The sequence below is a fragment of the Vollenhovia emeryi genome, unplaced genomic scaffold (genome assembly GCF_000949405.1).
Source record: "Vollenhovia emeryi isolate VEMERY1.0 unplaced genomic scaffold, V.emery_V1.0 DF939139.1, whole genome shotgun sequence".
Classification (NCBI taxonomy): Eukaryota; Metazoa; Arthropoda; class Insecta; order Hymenoptera; family Formicidae; genus Vollenhovia; species Vollenhovia emeryi.
Genome location: NW_011967227.1, coordinates 1,907,563 through 1,912,879, shown reverse-complemented (window position 1 = coordinate 1,912,879; position 5,317 = coordinate 1,907,563). Strand labels below are relative to the sequence as shown.

General features: G+C 56.0%; 1 protein-coding gene across 1 annotated transcript in view; it reads left to right on the top strand.

Moving 5' to 3' along the window:
• The first annotated feature begins 1,578 nt into the window (after positions 1-1,578).
• LOC105567276 (homeotic protein female sterile) overlaps positions 1,579-5,317 on the top strand; it is a 394,357-nt gene continuing 390,618 nt past the window's right edge. Inside the window, exon 1 of the mRNA XM_012022014.1 lies at positions 1,579-2,410. The gene's annotated coding sequence lies outside the window, so the exon portion shown is untranslated. The remainder of the gene's footprint in view (positions 2,411-5,317) is intronic.

Here is a 5,317-nt window from a genome sequence, read left to right as displayed (position 1 = left end):
CGTTGATATCAAGAATTTCCCTCGGATCCCGCTCGATTCCCTCCCTCGCGCGTGCGTTCGCCATCTCCCTCGGCCCTTATCGCTCTTATTCTCCCTCTCTTTTACATACTCCTCTTCGCTAGCGCGCGGTGAAACAAGATTACTCCGACATGCAGAACGCGTGCGGCAGGTTCTCCTTCACCATGTTGGTACCGGCGGAAGGAAGGAGATCGCGAGCTCTGCCAGACCGAGCGAGAGAGAGAGAGAGAGAGTGAGAGAGGGGAGGACGAAGGAGGGGGTGACTGACTAAGCCCCTCCGCCCGCGAGCGGCGTGATAGTCAGCAGGCGATGCGCGACCAGATCCAACCTAACCCCGTCGCCGGTTCTCCAGCGAAGCGGCCGAGCGAGCGAGCGAGCGAACGCGCGTACGGACAGGCTGGGTCGCTAGGCGGCGGGCGCGAGACGAGGACGGAGGATACGGTCATATGGGGAGCGATACGGCGGGGGCGGCGGGGGCGAGGGGGAAGCGCGGGCATGCGCGCCGCGGCGGCTTATCGAGCCGTAGAGAGGGGCGGTCGGCGGCCTCGTCGTCGCCGTTGCCGCCACCATCGCCGCCGCCACCACCGCCGCGACGTCGACGACGACGGTGGCGGCGGCGGCGGCGGCGGCGGTGGCGGACGGCGATGGTGGTGGCGACGTGGCATCGCGCGAGCGAGCGAGATGACGGAAATCGCGGAGTCGGCGGGAGACGGAGGGAAATATGCCGCGTAGCGGGAGGATAGGAAAGGAGAGAAGATGCATCCGATAGGCGGCGGAGTCGCGGAGCAGAAGGAGACGCGCGATAGCGGAGGGGAGGGGGGGAGGAACGGAGTTATCTGGTAGACGCGCGAGCGAGATGACAGAATTCCGGGCTGGAGAGAAGAGGAAGGGATAGCGCGGCCGCGCGAGGAAGAGAGCGCGAACGCGTGCCGTAGCGGGTGGATGGCGGGAGGAGCGCGATGGCGCGAGCGAGAGAGAGAGAGACGGAGAGCGCGGCTGGCGAGCGCGATGGAGAACGTTGGAATGTGGTGGGACGACGGGCGGGAGAGAGAGAGGGGGGCGATATCGGGTGCGGGAGAGCGAGACGCGGCCGGCGGGGGAGGAAAGGGGGAATACGCGCGCGACGACCGATGGAGGGGTCCTCGCTGGAGTCGCGGTGGGGAGGGGAGAGAGAGAGAGAGAGAGAGGAGGGCGCTCGCCGGTCGGCTAGTTGCTGTCGCGCCGACCGGCCCCGCTAGCGGCTAGCAAGCAAGCAGCGAGCAGTCGCAATCCCGTCGCCTAACCAGCATCGCTCGCCTTACCTCTTCACCCTCTCTAAAAAAAAAAAATCGCATCGAGGCTTCCGTCAGCTGCATCGTAATACACCAACCCGTTTCCGTTCTAAGCGCCGGCTCGTACCAGCGACATCGTTGTGATCCGCAGTCGCCCCCGACGTACGTCGCCATTGCCGTAGCCACCACCGCCGCCGCCGCCGCCGCCGCCGCCGCCGCCGCTGCTGCCGCCGCCGCCGCTGCCGCCGCCGTCGCAGTCGCAGTCGCTGCTACTATTGCCATCGTCGTCATCGCCGCGACACGTAGTACGTCGCCGTCGCCGTCGTCGTCGTCGTCGTTGCCCTCGTCACCCACGTCGTCGTCGTCGTTGCCCGTGTTGCTGCAACAACGTTCGTGCAAGTCGCGCGTGCTTCGTAGTCACCAGCCCGTACTGACGTTTGACATTTCCGGATCGTCGGAGACACACATCGCGCGTGCGGACCGGAGAAAGCGGGGAGACGGAAGGAGAGAGAGAGAGAGAAAGAACGAGACGGCGTGAGAGGCGCGGAAGGAAAGAGCAAGTGAGAGAAAGCGGCAGCGCGCGCGCGGACCCGAGAGGAGGAAAGAGAAAAAAACGGAGCTCGTGCGATCGGGGAAAGCTGATTATGAGTTGGAACATTGGTGCAGCGGCGAGTCAGCAAAGCGTACACGAGCCGGCTAACGTGTGAGAGAAAGAGAGAGAGAGGGAGGGAGTGAGAAAGCGAGAGCGGTCGTCTTTTTTTCCCGTTCGCGACACACTCGCGCGGGCACCGCACGGCCGTCGTCGTCGTCCGTGCGCGAATCGAATCGCGGCGTCTCCGCGAGGACCACGCGCGCCCGGGTTATATCGCGGTAAAAAGTGAGAGAGAGAGAGAGAGAGCCGGGGGATACTCGTTTCTCGGAGCAGTGGAGTTTTTCGGAGCGGGAGAGTGTCCGACGGCAGTCCCGCCTTGTGTTTTGGTGACGCGCGCACAGGAGGCCGAGTCCGCCAAGAGGCGCGAGCGACGAGGGAGAGATTAATCCGCCAGCCGCCGACGATCGCGTCAAGGTGACCGACATCACGGCAAGATCGCGCCTGAATCCCTCGCGCGTTCCGAAGCAAGGTAATGCATACAAAGTTCCCTCTGTCTCTGTGGTTTTACCTACCGGGCACACCTGCCATGTGCGTATCTTCACCGTGGGTGCGCGTGTGCGTGCGGCGTGCGTGCGTTACGAGACGAGCGGGTGTGGGTGTGACGCGCCCGCGGGTACATAAGGAGCGAGGGCCTCCGCCGCGACGGTTGACGTTTTCCGCGTGGGCGCCGCGCATACGAATCGTGTACGCGGTATCGCGCGCCCGCGGCCCGCGATTTTGCACGCGCGCGGGCTGACGTCACACGCGGTTTTCCTGAACGTCCGTCGGAGTCCGCGCGCCCGCCTTTATCGCGGCCCTACCGCGGTTCAATCACGGGCACGTGACAATCCGCGTATCTTCGCTTCGCGGCAGCTCCGCGCCCGCGGGAGCGCGCCCGAGCCGCGAGCTGTGCGCCGTGTCGCACTTTACACTTGGGTCACGAGCGGGGCGAGGGGCGGGGGGAGCCGTAGACATAATATTATCCGGACCGAGCATCGAGCAGTGGGAGCAGAGGTTCACGTAGAAAGGGACCCATTCTGTTTTGTGCCATTTAAATCTCTTTCGTTGGCACAGAACAGAGTTTGTCCTTTTCTACGTGAACCCCTACCGCCACTGCTCCGATAGAGGCAAACGCTCGGTCGAGATATATTACGTCTATGGGGGCGAACTCTACTTTTTATCGCACCCCGCGGACGTGCACGGTATCGCGAAGAGCATCGCGGCTCCACGGACGACGCGGCAAACAGCCGGTGACGTAACCCGCGCGTTACGGTGCTTCGCCGGCGGACGGTTTCCGACCGGGACGTAATCCGCGCGCGGCCGGAGCAATCGGACCTACTCCGGGGCCTCCGTATGGATTTCTATTCCGCGCGGCGGCACGACGCACGAATTAAAATCTAAAAGTCAAATGCGCAATGGCAGGTGGGAAATACATTGCAATCGCTTTTTTTACACATATATCGAATACATATTTAATCGAGCATAACTTTATGAAGGTCGGGTATACTCGGCGCCCGCCGCGATTTGCATCGCTGCGATTGAAAACGCCGGTCAAAAGAATACGCCCGGGGTATTTGCAAATTCGATCGGGCTGACCATTTCCATATTGACAGCTCGGCACTCTCGTGGCGCAATTAGATTTTATGTGTGTCCAACTGTCAAGTGCGGATAGCCGTAATCGCTGAGAATCAGCCGATCGGACGCGATTCGGGGGAGGAAGCTCCGCGAGAGCGGAAGGCGAGCACTTTTGGAAACGTTTATTCGTTACCTACCTGAAATTAAGAACGAAATCAAGGTCGCTTTCCTCTCGGCGGACACAAATCGACGCGGATTATAACGACTCGAGCGCGGTTGAACGGAACGCGATACACGCGGTGTGCGCGCGCGGACTTTTAATACCTAACCTTATTTACGATTGTAAAATACGATTTTTCATAAGATTGTATAATAAGATTGCTTGAATTTTCTCTTCAGTTGTAGCCTGAAAATCATGTAAACGTGGGATTTTGAAGAATTTGAAGAGATTTGCGAAATTTTACCATATTATACTCTTTACTAGTAATTATACTTAGTTTACACCGTAAAAAATTACAATTATTATGGTGGGTAATGTTGGGACCATCTATTAAAGGTGTATATTTACATACGTCAGTTTTACACCTTGTATGTGAAATTATTACCTTATGTAATAAGTAAACTGCTTGCTTTTGATTGTGTGAATTTTACAATTTTTTGTAATTTTTTATCATGTATAAACAAGTATTTACATAACAAAGAGTAAAAATTTTTTTTTGTAAAAGTATATATATTTATATATTTCCGGTTTAATAGTGTAATCGCTACACTTATTATGCATGTAATTTTATATACTTTTTTTACAGTGTACATTTTACTAGTAAAATGTATGGTAAAATTTCGAAAAACTCATAAAGTTGTTGAAAATGCCACGTTGTCCCACGATTACACGATTTTCAGGGTAAATTTTAAAAGAAAATTCTCTCCGCGTACTTTTCCGATATTTGTGTACAGTGTGCAAATTCGCCTTAAAATTTAAAACCCCGGTTGCCGTGTCTTCATTTTTTGTGACTCTATATATTGTAGATATTACAAATTTTACGGTAAATTCGCGCGGCACGAAGAAGTAGCGAAAAAGTGGCCGAAGCCACCCCGCGTGCACGTACTATATTATAATACATTGCAATTTTTTAATACACACCTTGATAAATATGTACGAGTACACACTCAAAGATTCTCAAATTGCACCGGGAGCGAATGCGTCCTTCGGTCAAAAACTCCGACTCGCCTCCCGAGCGGAGCCGAGGAGGGTCGATAGATTTAAATCAGATTCTAAATGGCGAGCGACGTGTGTCGATTCGCGTTCCCTGAAAGGAAAGCAGCTCCAAGTTGCATGGCCGCGAGAAGCCGATCCGCTCCTCGTTCTTGCGATCGACGGGAATACTGACCGGTGACACTTACAATTAGTGCGAAACCTCGACGCGTTTATCCGCCGAATACGTAGACCAGAAAACGCGATCGATCGGGTATGAAGTGCAGATGAACGGCTGGGGCGAGGGGGACGAGAGGAAGCGCGATATGAAAATAAGTCAGCGCCGCACGCGTCTAAAATTACGGTACGGCGTTATCTCGAACGCGCGAGGACGGCGCGAACGCTCCGAAATTGCTCGCCCAAGACCGCCGCAAGACCCCGGTCTCGACCGGTCGCGTTCCAATTTTCACGTCGTCACCCAGTCGGGCCCGAGGGGGAAACCGCTGACCAAAATCTTGTACACCAATGCCCACTAATGCCCAATGGGCATTACTTGATCTTATTATCTTATTTTATCTTTATAATGCCCCAGCAAGGCCTAATGTCCAAACTAATGCCCAAAAAGGCCTA